Source organism: Bidens hawaiensis, unplaced genomic scaffold (assembly GCF_021521415.1).
Source record: "Bidens hawaiensis isolate Kalapana, Puna unplaced genomic scaffold, B.hawaiensis_p1.1 tig00066407_1, whole genome shotgun sequence".
Taxonomy (NCBI): domain Eukaryota; kingdom Viridiplantae; phylum Streptophyta; class Magnoliopsida; order Asterales; family Asteraceae; genus Bidens; species Bidens hawaiensis.
The window spans coordinates 40234-59368 of record NW_027501820.1 but is presented as its reverse complement, the minus strand read 5'-3'; the positions used below and the strand labels follow the sequence as shown (position 1 = coordinate 59368).

Genomic DNA, 19135 nt, shown 5'->3' with positions numbered 1-19135 from the left:
TATAGCTTACATATATCATTCATGCATCATATATAAAATAATCACATGTCATACACTTACCACTTAAGGTAAGTGTATTAACTAATCACATCGAGTATGCACACAGTCCTGAAAACATAAAAAGGAAAAATGGGCTAGAAACTCACATGTGTCCAGCTTCTTTCGGAATTGATGGTAACATTTCTCTTCAGGTGAGCACGGCTAATTGTGTAACAAGGCACATAAGTTTGACTACCACTCTCGTGCTCTTACGTATCTATTTTAGCCTTGGTCTTTCTTTCTAGGCTTTTATCATTTTTAAACATCACCTTTAGTTATTAATTAATTACTTATTCTTGTCTTACATGCACATAAGTTCTTGGCACACAAGTCATTTCCACGTATAAGTCAGCGCGCAAATTATTACGTATAAGTTACTTCTCAACGTAAAAGTGATGTGATGTGTACGATGTGTTTAAAATGGTTGGAATGGAATTTTATCTTCCGAACAAGATCGTGTTTTAAATTAATAAAAGTGATTTCTACTAAGACTAAACACACACAAGATAGGCAAGTGTACCTATCGTTTATGCAGAATAGTATTGGTAAGAACCAAGTATCGATCCGTGGACACAAATGTTTCTAATAATAAATCTTTGTTTTACTTTAATCGATGAGTTTAATCATTTTGGGGTTGATTTTCAAACTTTAATAAAAATACTTATATATAATATATAGGTGACAAGAAGAGAAATTCTAAATGAGTAAATCAATTATATGAAGGTTACCATCTAAGATCAAGAATCCACTCCATTCATCCTTGATGATTATTAATGTAAATATGTGATAAACTTGCCCTAATAATATATGATAGAATAACCCCGCATTTCTAGGTGAACATATTCTATGACATAAAAGAAAGTTGCATGCATATTTTCAAGTCCACCCTTGCTTAATCTCATACTACCACGAGAATGTCAATTTAAGTAGGCAAGTAGTTTAATAAAGTAAAAAGATTAGGATTGACTTCGATTTCTCAAATACCAACTTTAACAACAGCGGGTGGTTATAGTTTAGTCACACAACCTCCCATTGGTTGATTTAAGTTGGTTATAATTACACATTCCTTTAACATATGATTTCTTTAACTAGCATGATAACCTAAGCAATCGTGTTAACAATGTTATTCAGAATTATCAAAACTAGAGAAATAGATCATAGCTTATATCTCATCATTTCTAAGTACAATATAAGGATCCATGTTTTATCATGAATAAGTTATCAATGTATTCTTTTTACCATTTCTAGTCTCCAAGAACATGAATGAATCATGAATAATTGTTAATCTTCAACCTTGATTTATTGAGTTAAAGTGATAAAATATTTTGTCAGCAAAGGATAATTTCAAAATAACCTTGTAATTTACTAAACTAAATCACATATTCAATATAATCATCAAGTGGAACAAAGCTTCTTCATAGAAATTAGATGGTAAATGGAGTTTAGCTCATAATGAGCATGATTATGAACATCAAAAGTGATGAAGATAACAAACACATGATCAAACTAGAACAATCTAACCAAATGTGGAAGAATCTTCCTTCTTCAATGGTGATGGATGAAGATGATGATGGATGATGGTGATGATAACCTCCAAGACTTCAAACTCTCCAATAGACCTTCAATATGAGTGTAAAGTGGGTGTTTTTATAAGAGAAACCCGTATAGAAGTTTTCTTCAAGCACACCAAATAAGTGCACATGCTACTCTATTTATAGGCAGTCTGGGAGATCATGCACGACCCCTTGTAGAGGGAGGCACGCCCCGTTTCCAGGTGACCAATCGTATTTAATGAATAGTTAGTTCGTACATGACGACTCGCCACGGGGGTGTGCTTCATGACCCCGTGTTTTTGGTGCTTTGTTATATTTCTTTTGTCTTATCTGAAAAGTGACCACGACCCCATGCCTACTAAGGCACGACCCCATGTACAGCTATCCAGTATTTTGTCTTTTCTTGTAGTTTTTTTGTCTTTTCTTGCACATGAAAGCATGGGGGCGTGTTCCATGAAGTATGGGGGCATGTTTTAGGGTTTTCTTGTGTGTTATTTGATTTGTCTTTTCGTTCGTTTCTTCTCTTGAGACTTGTGTTTACCTGAAAATATATTTTAACATGATAACTAGCTATTTGAAGTATATTATTTTATAAAAGTTGCAGTTTTTAGAGATTATTTGATGATAAAAAGATGTATAATTTTATATACATCAATAAGCTAGGCTAGCGTAAAGTCATGGTAGTGTATACGTCATGTTAGCGCATAAGTCTTGGGGCATATATGTTATACGTCCGCATAAGTCATGAACCCGCATAACTTATGCGCCTCGTATAACACATACTCCATACTTATACACTTCATACATATACATAGCCCCACATATGCGCTCCCAGAACATATACGTCATACATACATATGTGTGGTTCATACATATGCGTTCCTCATACATTTACGTCCTTACTACATATGTGCCTCTAATCATATACTATCACACATACATATATATACATGTAGACATATACGCTGGTATACATATGCGTCCCCAAACATATGCGCCCGTATAACATATACGACGCATATGTTTAGATCAGATTATCCTTTACACGTTTTTCGGGTTTTTAAAACTCAGGTAGCCGTCAGCCGTCGTTAACCAACATGGTGTAAAACCCATGTAGCTTCGGGGTATCCCCATCCAAGCTAAGGTGTCCCTTAAGCTCATTTTGGTTGACTAAATACCCGATTAAAGCTAGATCCAGATTCAAACGGTTCATTCGGCAACTTGAGGCTGCGGTGTCCAGTTCTAAAATGTTGGGTCAGCTGAGATAAATGATTTCTTACCTAATAAGGCCCGATTTACTATCCTACCAAGTTTCATGCAAAACCGACTTCGTTTACCCATCATTTTCGCCAACCGAACACTACTTGTTTTACCTGAAACAAACCAACTAACCCGTTTACTCGCAAGTTCATTACTTTATCAATAATCGTGGCCTGTTCTATCATCCTATCAATTTTCATGCAAATCCGTAAATGAAAAGTAAACCTTTTTAACAAAAAAAAAACATTTCAGGTTTATGTTTGAAATCACTTGAATAGACCAATACGATATCAAACGAACTTGGAATTGAGTGATTCAAGAGAACATGGAACCTTCTCTCCCAGATCTACAAACCCATCATCTCTCTATCGCCAGAAAACGTTGTTACAGTCGCTAGAAAAGCTGAACAGTTTCTGGAAAATTCCATTTTTGCTGTTACGGTTTTTCAGTTAAAAACCGGACATCTTGACCTTTGAACGAAGATCTGATTGATGAGAATCTTCATTTGTAAGTCATGAACACTCAATAAAAATTTGAGACCGATCCGACAGTTAGATTTCCGGGAATCTTCGTGTCTTTGTGGATTATTTTCTCAAAACGGGAATTTGTTAAAGAATGTGTTTGGAGGCTAGATGATTATAAATGAGATGGTGGCTACATTTGTAGAAAAGGGTAGGGTTTCATGTTTAACTTTTCATCTAATGACACTTATTCCCCTCCTACTTTATATAATTACATTTATCTTCCATAATTTGATTAAACACAATTCTTTGAAATGCCGACGAAACTTGGGATGCTACAAGTCTACCCACCATATAAGAGGTTTCGTCCTCGAAACTTTCTTAGTCCTTGTAAAAGGAATACTTCTTGTATTCACAACCTTTCTTAAGTTACCTAACTTACCGGTTAATCCTTTGTCTTACAATTATCGAGTGATGTTAATTAGTTTTAAGCCGTTTAGAGTAGCTTGTCCCTAAAGTCCTCGATGATACGCTTCCTTATATAGACTTAACAAGTCCCATCATTTCCTTAATGATGCTTTTAGTTCATGTTCTTAATATAGAAACATTGCTCTTACTATCATAATACTTAGCACAGAATGACCCTTCTGTCCAATTATAACCTTTAGCAATATACTAATTTGCAATACGTTCAAAACATAAGGAAACATTTCCAGTTTATCCTTAAGGATTATTTCTTGAAATCCCTTTGTCCATTCCTTAAGGAAGAACACTTCTTGTAGTTCTTGAGCACATCCATTGCCTAACTTGTCGGAGAACTCCTTAAGTCACCACTTAAACCTTCTTTTATTCTCAGCTTTTCATCAACACGTAGGGTTCATGAGTTATAACTATCTAAGGTAGCTTGATCATGAAGTCCATGATGATACATCTTCCTTTTCTTGGCTAATCAAGTCTCAACTTGTCCTATGAATCCATTGTTGTCTGCTACTGCATATCAAGTTGCCTGACATATATTAACTATTTATCTTAGCACACTTCCTTTATGGGCATGTCTTGACCTTCATATGGACATTTATAATACCATTCTATCTTTATCATTCTAGAGGACTTCCCGTCCATGATCAGATGATTATCAGTTACACATAAATCATTCATGTTAAGACTTAATTCCAATAACATAAGTCTAATCCATCTCTACGCCTTCCTTGCAAGTCCTTCCAGCCTTTGTCCTCAGTTTCTTGCATCTTGTTGCTGCATTACTGTCGGTTTCACCATCGTAACACTTGCGGTTGTTCTTGTCTGCGTAGGCAGAGTATCCTGTCCTTCCACAACTGTCACATACCATGAACTCATCTTCACTTGACTTCTACTTAAGGGTTTCGCTTTTATTGGTATCTGCCTTTGATGTAACACAAAGTGTACAACTTTATCATCAAATTACCCTCGTATTTTGGTAAAATTGCATGCAAATTCATTTTATTTAGTACTTATTTGAGTTATTTATGAATTTGCATGTTCGGAGCGCCCGCCCGACGAAGAAACGATGAGAAGATGGCGTTTTTTGGACAAAATCAAGAATATGCCAAAAGTGCATGACCATGCTAAGAAAGTGCAAGACCTTGTTGAGCAAGTGTATGACCATGCCGAGAAGGTGTATGTAACACCCTTGGAAAACCAACATTGTCCCACTCTTAGGCTATCCCACATCGGCCGTGGACAAGAGAGATCACTGGTTCATAAGTAATGTCCTGCCTCTTCAATCACCAACGCGTTTTGGGCAACCAAAAACAAATCCGTGAGCTCTTCGTGGGCAGAGCGGACAATATTGGTGGTGCGAGGGGCCGGATGTTACAGTGTATGACCATGCCGAGCAAGTGCATGACCATGCTAAGAAAGTGCATGACCACGCTAAGCAGGCACATATCATGTGAAGAAAGAGCATGACCATGCTGAGCAAATGCACCATCATGCACTTTATGGGTATGATGGTGCGCCTTTATTGGAACTCGTGCATATCTGGTATCGTGACAAGATGAATGTGCACCATCATGCACTTTTAGTGAACCACCGTTCACTTTCGAGGAGACGAGCCCGTGCACTAGCCGATGCCGAGAATAAGACAGATCAACTTTGAAAGTGCACTAGCTATTGCCGGTAATGCACGACCGTGCACATTTTCTGCATGGTAGTGCACTTTGACAGTACAGCACCGTGCACTTTTTGTGCATGACAGTGCACTTTTTGGAACCTGCAACTTTGGTCTTCAGAAAGTGAATGTTTGACTTACCAAATCGGTGCACTTTGTCCTGATGCTTATAAACACTCATTTTCTCTTCATTTTGGTGTGTGGAGCCTTGGTGATTCTCTCTCAACTCTTAAAAATTATTTTATGTGTTCCTAGAGAGTTTGAAGGCTTCCACCACCTTCATGATCCATCATTCCATTATTCAATCCTTATTTGATCTTAGTTTGCATTCTTTTGTTCTTGAACATGTTTTGTAATCTTATTTCTAGTTTGAATGTAGTTGTATTAAACCATGTGGGCTAATTACTCTTGCTATCTAGTCAATGTTGAAGCTCTTGCTAATGTGATATATTATCTATGCATGATTTTGGTAAAGTGGTGCTCTTTCAAGAATATGGTTGAGTTTATGAGTTGATATTGATGGTGTTCATACTTGTTAGATTTGCATAATCTTGTTAGTTTTACAAATGTTTAGGCATTCATGTTGGAAGACTATGTTCTAGATGTTTGTTTGTAAACTTTGAATGTTCATATTTTCTTTGTTTACATTGCTAAGTTAGTAATGACTAGTAAAATTTAACTTGGTTATAATATTATTGATGACTATGAAACCCTACACTTAATATTGGAAAATTGATAAGTGTGTTATGATTCTTGACTTGGTGATGACTTGCTAGTTAAAGTTTCATAATTGATATTAATTTCATGAATTTGGCTACTTTAGTGTAATCTTAGGTGGTTAGAATGTTTTTCATGCTAGCTTTCCTTTGATTACGAGACTTTGTTTTGACAAACAAGCTAGTCTATGTTTATCTCTTGATTGAAAAACCCAGCATGATGATTATATGCTAGTATTAGGTTGCTTTATTGAAATCTAGTATTTTTGTTTAGATTCATGATGTTTTACCATATCATCGCTATTTTATCATATTAGTAGAGTGGATTCATGTCTAGGTAGTTTGTTGGAATGATCAATTTCATGCTTATTTACTTGCTTTGTGTTCATCGTATGCTAGTTTAGTTAATTTAAAATTCAACTTAAGAGTTTGGTTCTTACCATTACATTATTACAAACGATAGGTACACTTGCCTTTCGTGTGTGGTTTTGTTGTAGTTAAAAACCTATTTTAAAACCCGATTTGTGTAGAAATTTTACTTGAATATATATATATATATATATATATATATAGGGGAGGGTTATACTAAAAAGAAGTAGTTTCCTAGGAAGATTAGGAATAAATCATAGCCATTTGATCATATCAATCAATGGTTGAGATTTAAAATTACCAAAAACCATCATAGTTTCCTAGAATTACTCTTTTACCATTATAACCGACATAGTTTCCTAGATTTGTTCTTTCACCATATGTTGTAATGCCACATGTCGAAAATCTATTGGTTCTTACCATTCCTAGGAAACTATTTCTTTTTATTTGAACCCTTTTCTATATATATATATATATATATATTCACACACGTCAAGTTTTTTGAGCCGTTGCCAGGGACATAGTGATTTTTAAAGAACGGTCAGAGTATTTGATTAGCCTTGTTGATATTTTCGATCTATGTTATTTTATTTTATTTCATTTTTATTCATCTTATTTTATTTTTAGTTAGTGTCCTTGTCTTTGTTCATTTTCCATTCCGCGTTCTTCCGGTAGATGAATGTCCACTACACCAGGTCCTGAGCTTGTTTCACCTCTTTCTGAGCCCGAGCGACATCTTCGAGAAGGTTTGAGGAGGAGAGCACGCGAGGTTTCCGAGGTAATTGAAAACGAAGAAGTGGAGGATAGCGACACCTACGAGGTAGAAGAAGAAGAGATGACAGACTCGAACGATCAAGGTCACATGGACATCTTTGCCATCTCATCACTTGAAGGTTATGGCAGCAGCGTCACACAACCCCCTATTAAAGTGAGTTTTAAGATCAAGTCGAGCATCGTTAATATGGTTAAAAATTTTGTTTCTTTTCATGGTCTATAAACGAGGACCCTCATGCTCACGTTTCACATTTCTTTCGATTATGTGCGACATTTAAAATTAATGATTGTTCTGATTATGCCGTGAGACTTATAATTTTCCATTTTCACTTTGTGGGTCTGCTCTGGAGTAGTTGGAGACACTTCCTTCCGGTTCCATCACCACTTGGAATCAATTAGTTGAGCAGTTTCTTCTTCAATAATTCTCACCCGATAAAACTGCAAAATTCCGAGCAAACGTCACTGGTTTTCGTCTTGATGATGACGAGTCATTTCCTACAACATGGGAGAGGTTCAAGGGCTTGTTGAGAAAATGCCCTCATCACGGTTTGAGTCACGAGATTCAGTGTCGTACATTCTTTGACCCTTTATCCGGGGCACAAAAGTAGGCCATCGATCAGGTTGCGGGAGGAGATTTTGGTAGGTGTACACCAAATGAGGCGCTTGATACCTTGGAGAAAGCTGCTAAGAAGAGTTTCACATATAATCCTCCTCGTAGTATTCCTTCCTCTAAGGGTGTTCATCACGTTGATTCAAACACCCTTGTATCCGCCCAGTTAAAAGCTCTTACCAAAAGATTTGACCAAATGCAATCTGATCTTGTCAAATCTAATTCTCGTTGTGGTGTGTGTGACTGAAAAAACCAGACTAGTTGGTGCCGGCAGGCCATGGCGGTGGAGGATGTTGAATTTATCGGCCGCCAAAACAATGCCTACAACAACATTTATAATCTGGGATGGAGAAACCACCCCAACTTCATCTGGAAAGATGGTGGTAGCAATCAAAATCAAATGCTACCGGGTTTTGATAGAAAGCCAAATTATCAAAGTCAAACCCAAAATCAATCTTACCAGCAAAAGCCTCAATTTCAGGGTTCCAGCAGTGGAAATTAGTCAGGTGTGGGGGGGGGGGGACTAGTGTTGAAAGCCTTTTGTCCCAAATTTTGGCTAAGACCGAGACCTCAAACAAATTGGCTGAGAAAAGGAACCTGAAAATTGATGAGACTCTCCAGAGACACGATCTTGAGTTGAGGAATCAGAAAGCGTCCATGCAAACCATAAAAAATCAAGTTGGACAGATTGCTCAACTCCTATCTGAAAGACAGCAGGGTAACCTTCCTAATATCACCGAAAGGAATCCAAATGATGAGGATAAGGATATTACCCCGAGAATGGTAGGACTACCATTCATGTTGATGCATCGGTTTCCACACCAAAACCGATTGCTGATGAGATCGAAACTGAGACTCTTGGTGAGGCGCACTCGAGGCTAGACCCATCAAGTACCACACAAACCATTGAGCCAGTCAGGGCATATGTTCCTCCCATTCCACACCCAGGCCATTTGAAGAATCAGAAGATGGATGAGCAGTATTGGAAATTCTTAGAGCTTTTTAAGCAGTTACACATTAACTTCCGTTCCTTGATTCCTTGAAAGAAATGCCAAAGTATGCTAAGTTCTTGAAAGAGGTCCTCACGAGTAAGAAGAAGTTGGATGAGCTTTCTTGTGTTACTTTGAATGAAGAGTGTTCCACGGTCCTTCAGAATAAACTGCTGAAAAAAATTACCGACCCGGTTAGTTTCACCATTACTTGTTAGATCGGTAGTTTGTCAGTTAGTAATGCTTTAGCCGACCTAGGTGCTAGCATAAAATTGGTGCCTTATTCCGATTTTTCCAAACTAGACCTAGGTGAGCCTAAGCCTACTCGCATGAGCATCCAACTTGCCGATCATTCTGTGAAATATCCTCGTGGTATAGTTGAGAATATGCTTGTGAAAATCAACAAATTCGTGTTTCCTGTCAATTTTTTGATCTTAGACATGGATGAGGATAAAAATGTACCACTTATCCTAGGTCGTCCTTTCTAGCTACTACTAGAGCTCTCATTGACGTTTGTACTGGCAGACTCACTCTTAGAGTTGGAGATGAGGAGGTGACCTTTGATATTAGGAAATCCATGCGACACCCGCAGGATCATGATGACGTGCTTTACATTGATACCTTTGATTGTTGTGTGTGTGACAACCTCTGGACACGTGTGAGGAGAGTTCTTCAGATGCTTAGTTGATTATTTAGAGGGATCTGACCTTGTCATTGAGTCTTTACTTGAGGAGTTGGTCTATGGTGTAGACCACGAGCCTTCAGAGTGTTTGGAGAAAATTGATGATGTTGATCGTGGTTCCGAACCTAAAGCAAAACGTTCTGTTGAAGACCCACCATCCATTGATCTTAAGGAACTTCCGTCCCATTTGGAGTATGCCTTTTTGGAGGATGGGTCCCGCGTGTATGTTATCATTTTTTCGAGTTTGTCGAGTGAGGAGAAGGTTAAATTGCTCACGGTTCTCAAAAGGCACAAGCCTGCGATCGCTTGGAACATCATGGATATAAAAGGGATCAATCCATCCTTTTTTACCCATAAGATCTTGATGGAGGAGGAGTAAAAACCTGTGATGCAGCATCAAAGGCGTTTCAACCCTAATATGCAAGACGTTGTGAAGATTGAGGTAATCAAGCTACTCGATGCTAGATTGATTTATCCGATCTATGATTCCCCTATGCAGGATGTCCCGAAAAAGGGAGGTATAACGGTTGTTATGAATGAGATAAACAGTTAATTTCTACTTGTACCGTCACGGGATGGAGAGTTTGCGTTGATTACCGCAAACTCAATGGCGCCAAGCGAAAGGATCATTTCCCCTCCCCTTCATTGATCAGATGTTAGGGCGATTGTCGGGGAAATGTTCTATTGTTTTCTCGATGTATTCTCGGGATATTTTCAGATCCCCATCTCTCATGAGGATCAGGAGAAGTCGACATTCACATGTCCCTATGGCACATTTGCCTACCGGCAGATACCATTTGGATTGTGTAATGCCCCGACCACGTGTCTGAGATGTATGGTGGTGATTTTTCATGATATGATCGAGGACTCCATGGAGGTTTCATGGATGACTTTTCTGTTTTTGGGAGTTCTTTTGATCATTGTTTGATAAATTTGGAGAAAATATTGGCCAGGTGTGAAGAGGCTAACCTTGTTCTTAATTGGGAGAAATGCCACTTCATGGTGAAGGAGGGCATTGTGTTAAGACATAAGATTTCACAGGCGGGGCTCAAGGTCGATCGAGCCAAAATTGATACCATTTCTAAGCTCTCACCACCGAATTCAGTGAAGTATATTAGGAGTTTTCTTGGTCACGCGGGTTTTTATTAGCGTTTCATAAAAGACTATTCCCAAATCGCTCGCCCGATGACTAAGCTTCTCGAGAAGGATGCCCCATTTGTTTTCTCCTCTTAGTTCCTTCGTGCATTGGAGTTGTTAAAGATGAAATTGGTGAACGCTTGTAAGGCCCCTTTACCGGTGCCCTACATTTGATGTTGAAATTACTCATAAACACAGTTCTAAATATCAGAGTTAATTAAAACTTTATGCGGAATATAAAACTTTCATAAAACGTTACATATCAAATCATAAACATGTCTTAAAACATTCTTTGTCTTTCAATATTCAAACATTAAACATAAACAACTTGCGTCTTCAGATGCCAGGCTTTAATTCTTCTGCCATGTGTCTCCGCTCAAACTAGCTGTCTCATCCTACTCACCTGCGTGCATACAAAGAGTCAGCAACGCTGAGTGAGTTCTAGTTAATCATACATCATACAATACATACACTTAACTTCGATCATGCATCCGAAGATACATAATAATTACTTTACTAATTTACTTTCATTTCATACTTTCATACATACGTACATACTTTATTACTTTCATACTTTATATTCACTGTCCATTCTATCTCATATATTATTAGGGTCTAATCCCTTCCATTTCTATCTCAGATATTATTAGGGTCTGATCCCTCTTTCCTTTGTTTATCTCAGATATTAGCAGGGTCTGATCCCTTTCTTGTCTATCTCAGATATTAGTAGGGTCTGATCCCTCTTTACTTCTCTATCTCAGATATTATTAGGGTCTGATCCCTTTCTTCTCTATCTTAGATATTATTAGGGTCTGATCCCTTACTTCTTCATCTTCGTACTTTCTGTCTTTACATACTATACACATACATTCTTTACTCATTCATACGTATTCATATATTGTACATATAGCTATCATACACATTCAACCATTACATACATACCTCCCTTGTAAATACGTGCAATATTCGAAGATCGTTCACGTACCGACAAGCTTTCATTCACATTCAAGATATTCATAATTAACATATAAATCATACATGGCATACACTTACCATTTAAAGTAAGTGTATTAACTATCACATCGAGTATGCACACAGCCCCGAAAACATAACAAGGAAATGGGGCTAGAAACTCACATGGATTCTGTTTCTCTCTCCGTTAATAGTTAATCCTTTCTTTTGTTGAGCTCTGCTAACTGTATATACGTTACACGTATCAATACTCGTCTGATCTAATCTAGTGTCTTAGCATTAGCTCACTTTTACTTAGCATTTTTTATGGTTTTCCTTTATTTCAACGTTCTAGCGTTTATCTCTTAGGTCCTTATATTGCATACCTTCACGCGTATGCACATATAGGTATACATATACAGGTCGCCATGTATCCAGGTCTCAATTTAAGCGAACTGAGATATAAGCGAACTTAGATATAAGCGAACTTAGGTATAAGCGAACTTAGATACCGGGCAAACTTATATGTAAGCGAACTTAGATATAAGCGAACTTAGATATCTGGCGAACTTATATATAAGCGAACTTAAATATCAGGAGAACTTATTTACCAGCGAACTTAAATATCAGGCGAAGTTGTATACACACGAACTTATACGTGAGCGAACTTTAAGTGGCGAACTTGCTCAGCGAACTTACATGGAGAACATGCTTGCAAGCGAACTTGTTTGCAGGCAAAGTTGTCGCACTGCTGCTGTTCGGGTTAGTTTTTCGACCAAAACGTGCATTTTACAACCCTTAAGTCGCTCGTTTATGGTTCGGCTTTAGTCCCAGCTTTTCCCTAGTCCGATTGCAGCTCAAACTTGACACGTTTGTAACATAAAACATGAACCTTTAATACTAAACGTTTAAAAAAACGTATTCTTTAAGGTAAAAGACATACCTTTACGTGTTTTAAGGTTACGGTTTAGCTTGGTTATGAGCTTAAGGTCTTGTATCTATCTTGTGTATTGAAGAATCTATCAAGAATCACGTTCGTTTGGCTCGGATTTCACCCCTCTCTCTCGCCCCTATATAAATATGGTGATATGTGTGTGTTTTTGAGTGTGTAGGCAAATATGGAAAGATGGAAATGAGGATTAGGGTTTTAGGATGGTTTAAGGGGGTATTTATATCCCTTAAAGCCCATGGACCTAAGGCCCATTACCCTTTAATCCATCTTAACTAATCCAAGCCCATGATCTTTTCTTTATTAAACACTAGCTAATATTATTTAATACTCGACAACTTAACACAATCTTCCTTTATTTAATATTATAATATTTAGGACGTTACAACGCTCATATCATGGTAGCCCCCGACAGGACTTGTCCTTTTGAGTTGATGTGTGATACTAGCGATTTTGCAGTCGAGCGGTTTTATGTCAAAGACGGTATAAACACTTTCACCCAATTTACTATGCGAGCAGGACTTTGAATGACGCGTATGAGCATTACACGACTACCGAGATAGAGCTCCTTGCGGTCATCTTTGCATTCGATAAATTTCAATCTTATCTTGTCCTTTCTATGACCATCGTGTTCACGGATCATGCAACACTGTTGGTACATGATGTCAGTAGTTCAGTATCTAGTGTCTGTAATCGTGTTATTTGGATTTGTATTGATGTTTAAGCGAACTTGTCTCACAAGTTCGCCTGATATAGGCGAACTTGTGGAACAAGCGAAGTTAGTGACAACTTCGCCTAAACATGTTAGGCGAAGTTGTCGTATGATATATAGGTTTAGCCTACGGGTTATTTGTATCAGTTGTTCAGTTTTGTGTAATTGTGATCGGTGAATCACGTGTTCTTAGTTGCAATACAACGTGTTCTTTGTTTATTGTAACGTGTGTTTGCTTGTGTTTAACGTATATCGATTCTACGCTCGTATCGTCTTACGTAGGGATTCCGCACCTACGTAGAACGAGATATTTCCGTGTAGATCCGGCTGGGAACCTACAATTGGTATCAGAGCTTTTGCTCATGATTGTGTGGTTCGGGATTATCACACGGGTGTAGAAATCGTTCCGTTCGACTATTCGCGGGACGAGTTTACGTAAATATACCGAGTTTTCGTGTCCTACCCTTCTCCCACCATCAAAAACAACCCATTACACCTTCACATACCTCACAATACGTCTAAATCAAACCTACAAAATCGTTGTGTTCATCAGGCGAAGTTGCCGCCACTGTTTGTAGGGTTTAGGCGAAGATATAAGTTTAAGCGAAGTTATTAACAACTTCGCCTACCTCACAAGTTCTCTTAACTTAAGCGAAGTTATCTACAACTTCGCCTAATCAGGCGAAGTTGAGAAGAATGCGAAGTTAAGATTTCAGCGAAGTTGTGTAATCCGGCGAAGTTAAGACTTAAGCGAAGTTATCATTAACTTCGCCTACAGTACTGTTCAGAATAAAAAATAATAATTAATTTTGGGTTTCTTTGAGTGTTTGTTCGTATTTTTTTTCAGCGATGACTTCGATAAACATTTCGGAACTGGTGAAAATGGAAGTTGAGGCCGGCTCTGCAACTAAGGCCCCAAAAATGCTAAAGGGTACCGATTTCGTGGCTTGGAAGGATCGGTTTGAATAATATGTTAAATATCAAGATGCTAAGATGTGGGTGTGCATTCAAGATGGATACATCCCACCAACGGCCTTGTATGAGGGTTGCGAACAAATTAAGAAGTACAACAAGATGGAAGAGGAAGAAAAGAAGATGTATGAGGCTGAAAGCAAAGCTCATGTTGCGATAACAATGGCTCTTCCACAAGAGATTCTTCACACCTTCATAAAATATAAAACCGCCAGAGAGCTATGGGAGGCGCTTAAAAACCGATATGAAGGTAATGTGGGGATACGTGCATCCAAGATTAAGCTACTCAAAACCCAATTCTCGGTGTTCAAACATTTGAAGAATGAGTCACTTGATGATATCATCACAAGATATTATCACCTGATGACCGAACTCAGCAATTATTCCATTGTTTACAAAGAAGAGGAGATCGTAGAAAAACTTCTTGATGCTATCCGACTGAAATGGGAAATGTACACTGTCTTGATGAGAGAAGATAAAGAGTTTGCCAACATTGACTTGGAAACAGCAGTCAATAAACTACGAACTTTTGAACTTAACATGGTTCGAAAAGAGACACCAACTGATCAGGTTCAGGATCCGGGAATGTATGGTGCGAAAGTTGATTCAAGTTTAAGCTCGAAGTCCGAATCATCTGCTTACTATTCAAAGGGAGACTCGAGCTCTAACTCAACTCATGATGGTCATGTAACTCTCAACATGGATGGTGATGTGTGTTTCGTAGCTGGTGGAACAAATGCTTCTAAACCTCAAGCAACAAAGGGTAGTTTTTCTTCAAGTGTTCCGAACAATAACTACTCTCAGATGCCCATGAGTGTTAAATCTACTGAACAGCAGTTTGCTCTCTATGCATCTTTTATTGCTTCTTACGAAAATTACATTAAAGGTAAAATCGTTGACCCTGCAACTTTAGACGAAGAGTATGATCAGATCGATGCTGATGATCTGGAGGAGATGGATCTGCAATATCTAGGATAGCGTATTCGTGTCGGTTAGACGTCGGCCATGAAATCCATCACTATACCGAGCAAATCATGGGCATTCACATCTCGGCCAAAGGGAACTGTGCGCGATTCTCTCGTGAATCGCCTTCAGCAAGGTATGGCATTCAGGGTCTTAACCCAAAGATAAATCTTTTTTCATAGATACAAGACATTCGTTGCTGATCTAAGACCACTTAGATCAGAATAGCATTCACAGAAATGTTCTAACATAGAGTAGAATCTAACATTGAAGAGATTAGTTAACAACAGTGGCAGATGGCGATGATAGTAAGAAGAGTCAAAAGGTTTATGAAGAAAACTGGTAGAAAGTTTGTTGGCGAAAGACCAGGGTTTGATAAGTCAAAGGTTCAGTGTTATAACTGTCAACAGAATGGACACTTTGCTAAAGAATGCACAAATGAACGAGTAGAACGTAGTCAGAACAGGCCAACACAACCGAATGGGGGAAGTAACGAGAATAGGGCGATGATATCCAGACAGAACGGGGAATACAATTGGAATCTGCAAGTTGAGGAAGTGTTCGAACAGGCCAACTTGGTTAACATTGAAACTGAAGGAAAAAACAGAGAGACAAGAGAAGATCAAGCTTATATGGCAGAGGTGAATGATCAGCTCTCTGAGGTAAGTTCTAAACTCCCTTGTACGAAATGTGAAAATCTGTCTGAATAATTGAAAACAATAACTGATCAGTTTGTTAGTTTGGATGCTCAATTTAAAACAGTAAAAGAAGATCATTATTACACTAAAACTAGAGAAAACAGTTACACGGTAAAAATAAAAGCTAGTGAGAAAGATATCAGAAGTCTTAAAGCCAGTCTAGCTGAAAAAATACAAGTAATTGATCTTAGCTATGAAGTGTTAGATGAGAAAACCAAACTAATTGCTGAAAGGGATAAACAGATAGCTGATTACCAGGTGAAAGTGGTGGAACTAAACAGAAAGCTTGAGCAATTTAGAAATTCTTCCGCAATACTTGATCACCTCGTAAGTGATCAAAATTCCCTAGTTAAAAGGGGAGGAATTAGATATTCTGAAGTTCCACCACCTTATAATCATAATTATACTTATGATCCTAGTAATTAGAAATCTGTTGATGTTGAAATTGGTCAGACAGTTCCTGTTAAAGTTACGATTAAAGATCCAGAAGTTAGTAAAAGCGAAACGAGTAAGCCTGTTTCGAATGTTAAGATTTCTGTTCCTAGTTCTGTCTCATCAAATTCGGACAAGACATCCGAGTCTAGTGAGACAAAAGAAGAGGCAGTGTTACTAAAACGTGGAGAGGAACATAAACCAACTGAAAAGAATTCTCCACTATACCCGTATGTCCCACCATATGTTAGATAAACGGGCAGTAATGCAACCTCAACATCTAAAACAACTGTTGAGACGAAAGTTGAACACAGAAGTTGTTTCAGATGCAATCAAATAGGACACCTGATTGCTGATTGCCATCTGAATCAGAGATTCAGAGGTATGAGGCCTTCGAAAACTGAGAATAGAGCTAACAGTAATTACTATAATGGTAAGAATGCAAACTCATCAAAGTTCAGATATTGGACTAATTCAGGTTTTCAAAGAAATCGATCTCAGTTTTTCCCTGTTAACAACCAAATCATTAGTTATAATTCAATTAATTCATGAAGGTTTGGATGGCCTCATAGTCAATCTACAAGAAGGTATCCTTTTAGGACTTACAGAAATCATTCTAATACTAACTTTGGACAGCCAAAGTACGGGATGCCTTTTAACAGATTTAATCGACCCAAGACCAATAGGTCTTGGGTCCCCAGATTTTAATCCTTTACTTTAATTGTGCAGGAACAGTTGAACAGGGCTGCAAACAATCTATGGGTTGTGGATAGCGGCTGTTCCCGGCACATGACGGGTAACAAGAATTTGTTACACGAATGGAAACCTGTTCAGGGAGGTAGAGTAAGTTTTGCTGGAGAGAGTGGTGGTAGAATTACTGTAATGGGGACGGTGACAAATGGTAAAATGAAGCTAGAAAAGGTGAATTTCGTTGAAGAGCTGAAGCATAATTTGCTGTGTGTGTCTCAAATCTGTGACAAAGATTACACTGTGCACTTTACCAAAAATGAAGCGATTGTACTGTATCCTCGTTTCAAGATACCAGAGGCATGGATAGTAATGAAGGCTCCAAGGGAAAAGAATACATATGTTATGGACATGAGGTCGACTGAGATGGCAACAGAAGAATCATGTCTTCTGTCAAAAGCAACTGAATCGGAGTCCGAGTTATGGCATCGAAGAATGGGGCATATACATCTTCGAAAAATGAACTACATTGTCAAGAATGGGCTGGTGCTGGGTGTTCCCTTGAAAAATTTCAACTTTGAGGACCAATGTCTATCGTGCAAGAAGGGAAAGCAACACAAGAAATCTCATCACACCAAGAAGGTTAATTCAATAGTCAGTACCCTAGACCTACTTCACATGGATCTCTTCGGTCCCGTGAATGTAAAAAGCCTAGGTGGAACATCATACTGCTTGGTGATAACTGATGATTTCTCTCGATATTCTTGGGTATATTTCCTGAAGACAAAGGATTAAACGGTTTAGTTGGTAGTTAACTTGATTACCAAGGTTGAGAATATTATGGGGAGAGTGACAATGGGACAGAGTTCAGAAACTATCAGATGGAGATATTCTGCTTACAGAAAGGGATAGACCACCAGTACAGCGCTCCGTATACTCCGCAACAAAATGGGGTGGCTGAGAGGAAGAACAGAACGCTAATTGAAGGAGCCAGAACCATGCTGGCTGATTCTAAACTTCCTGTGGTGTTCTGGGCTGAAGCTGTTGCAACAGCCTGTTATATCCTTAATCGAGTTTTAACTGTTAAAAGATTGAATAAAACATGTTATGAACTTATGCATGGTAGAAAGCCTGACTTGAATGGTATCGAACCATTTGGGTCCCCGTGTACGATATTAAAGACGAATTCAAAATTTGGTGAGATAGCCGACGAAGGTATTTTAGTCGGATATGTTGTTGGGACACCCAACAGACGAGTCTTTAATCTATCGACCAGCAAGGTTGAGGTGGTGTGTAACACTGACATCACAAGTTACAAATCACCAAAACCAAGCACGGGACCCGCTGGGGCTTTCGACTATGATAAGCTTTTTAAATCTTTTAATTTGCCTTACTTGGATTGTTCAGAAGTTGATGAGAGAATAGGTACAAAGATTCTTTATGATGAGGAAGAAAGTGTTGTGCAACGACCGCAGTACGATGAATGTCAACCTTCCTCGTCAAATGCTGTTGATACCCCTGCTGCCTCTACAGAAGAGGAATTCTTCAATCCTTTTCACTCTCAACAACAATCACCCATTGATGAACTATCTTCGAACCTGGAAAACAATCTGCAAGTCAGTTCGGTTCCGACTACGAGTGTTCACAAAAATCACCCTTTGGAGAACGTGATAGGTGATCTGTCCGACGGTGTACAAACAAGACGAAGCTTGAATGAGCACACTTGTGTTTACACAAGCATTAAAGATACAGGCATCATTAACGAATGCTTGTACACCTGCTTCATCAGCCATATTGAACCAAAGAACTATCAAATGGCTCTCAAGGACAGCTCGTGGGTCGAAGCCATGCAAGAAGAGTTAGCCCAGTTCAAGAAGATGGAGGTATGGAATTTGGTTGCAAAACCGAAGAATGTGCATGCGATTGGCACCAAATGGGTTTTCAAATGTAAGAGAGATGAGAAAGGAATAATCATAAGGAACAAGGCAAGGCTGGTTGTAAAAGGTTTTAATCAGTAAGAGGGGATCGACTA

At 38.4% G+C, this 19135-nt stretch overlaps 1 non-coding gene across 1 annotated transcript; it reads right to left on the bottom strand.

Moving 5' to 3' along the window:
- Positions 1 to 7764: 7764 nt before the first annotated feature.
- Positions 7765 to 7871, bottom strand: LOC143604749 (small nucleolar RNA R71). Its single transcript, XR_013148349.1, has one exon. It is a non-coding gene; the product is annotated as a small nucleolar RNA R71 (small nucleolar RNA).
- Between the last annotated feature and the right edge of the window lie 11264 nt (positions 7872 to 19135).